The sequence below is a fragment of the Tiliqua scincoides genome, chromosome 4 (genome assembly GCF_035046505.1).
Source record: "Tiliqua scincoides isolate rTilSci1 chromosome 4, rTilSci1.hap2, whole genome shotgun sequence".
In the NCBI taxonomy this organism is placed as follows: Eukaryota; Metazoa; Chordata; class Lepidosauria; order Squamata; family Scincidae; genus Tiliqua; species Tiliqua scincoides.
The window spans coordinates 129,299,467-129,301,419 of NC_089824.1; the positions used below are offsets into that span (position 1 = coordinate 129,299,467).

At 47.7% G+C, this 1,953-nt stretch overlaps 1 pseudogene; it reads left to right on the forward strand.

Moving 5' to 3' along the window:
* The first annotated feature begins 1,260 nt into the window (after positions 1-1,260).
* LOC136649895 (5S ribosomal RNA) lies at positions 1,261-1,376 on the forward strand (annotated as a pseudogene).
* Positions 1,377-1,953: the final 577 nt, after the last annotated feature.

Genomic DNA, 1,953 nt, shown 5'->3' on the forward strand with positions numbered 1-1,953 from the left:
GTGCCAGGTGGGTGCCCAGCCTCTGCAGCTCGGCAGTCGCACGGACCACTGAGCCACGGTGAGGAAAGGGGGGCAGGGGGAGGCAGGGAGGAGACGTTTTGTGGAGGGAGGAGGTGGGCAGAGAGGGGGCAGGGAGGAAGTGTGACGGGGAGGCGGGAAGCGGGGAGAGGGCAGCGATGAATTGAGTAGCCCCATTGCAGGGCTACTTTCCTTACCCAGGAGAAGGGGACAAAAGTCCCCTTCTCCAGAGGTGCCGCCTGTGGTAGCCCGAGGTATATAGGATGTGGCAACAGCCGTTTTCGGTGCCGCCGAAGCTGCGTGCTATGGGAGCTCAGGATTGGGCTGTTCCTCTGCTGCTTCATGTTACTCTAATACTTTTTGTAATATAGAATTGCTATTATAATAACTTGACTGCTGTATTGATTAATTGTTGCGGTTTTGTTTGCCTTTAAACTGCTACTCCTTGTTGATTATTTCCTGATCATTTTTGGGGGGAGGGGATTTATTGCACTGTATTCTACTTTTAAGGTTCAGGGCCAGATTCCGCTTTCAGGGAACTTCAGGGGACAGGAAAGCTTTCAGAGTGCAAACAGCACTCTAGGTGGATCCCCTTGGTAGAATGAGAAAGATCAGGCAGCAACAGTCACTTCACCACTGGACAAAAGCTGTAAGTGCAAAGGTGATCTCAGGGATCAGCTGTGAGCCCTTGGCAGCTGCCAAACAATACCTGGACCCTGACATCAGCCCCAAGTAGGACCTTCCTCTGGAGCCTTGCTCCCGAGCAAGAAATCTGCCTCCAGTAGAAGACTTCTTCCTCCATAACCATAAACACAGTGGGTTATCCTATGGTTTCCTGCCCTTGGAGTGGCACACCCTCAATTCGGCCAGCAGGGAGCCCCTAGTCTCCAATGAGCCTCTGGCCTATTGGAGACTTTTGAAGTTCATGCTGGCCCGTGACCACCAGATGTGAGCAAAGGCCAAGTTAGAGCAAGGCCTTTTATAGTCTCCATGTGTTTTCTACTTTTCCCTGGGCATTATTTTAACCTCTCCTGCATTGCCTCTGAACAACTTGGGGAGGGCACCAGGATGAGGTCTCTTGTTATCTGGTGTGCTCCCTGGGAAATTTGGTGGGCCGCTGTGAGATACAGGAAGCTGGACTAGATGGGCCTATGGCCTGATCCAGTGGGGCTGTTCTTATGTTCTTATGTTCTTAACTTATGTCTCCATATGTTTCTGGCTTAGTCTGGCTTTGGCCTGTATGTTTTCACTGTTACCCTGCACATGCCTGATCTCATCTGATCTCAGAAGCTAAGCAGGGTCAGGCCTGGTTAGTACTTGGATGGGAGACCACCTGGGAATACCTGGTGCTGTAGGCTTATACCATAGTCTTTCGAGACTGAAGGTTGCCAACCATTTCACTGTGCAAGAGGTATATGGTTCAAACAGTTCATAGTTTTCATGCGGTTCTTCATGCCTGCATTATAGTTCTCATATGTATTATAAATAAGCTCAGTAAAATTCATTCATTCATGTAAGTTCCATCTCTAATATATTCATTCATGTATTTAAATTTATTCAAATTTGAAATGTAAATTAATTCTTTTTTCCCAGTCCCCAAAACAGTGTCAGAGAGATGATGTGGCCCTCCTGCCAAAATGTTTGCCGGCCCCTGCTCCAGAGGAAGGAATTTTGCCTCAAATGGAAGACTTCTTTCTCCAGCAGAAGGAAACCATAAACACAGTGGGTTATCTTATGGTTTCCTTCCCCTGGAGGAAGGAGTCTTCCACCGGAGGCAGGATTCTTTGCTCTGGTCTGGAGGAAGGCTCTTGGAATCAATATGGTGTTGACATATTTTTCTTGAGTTTTTGATGTGCTGTTTTAAACTTCATTGATTGTCACTGAGACAAAAATGTGGTACGCCAAAGAAAGTTGACTTGAAGTCAGATGAAATAT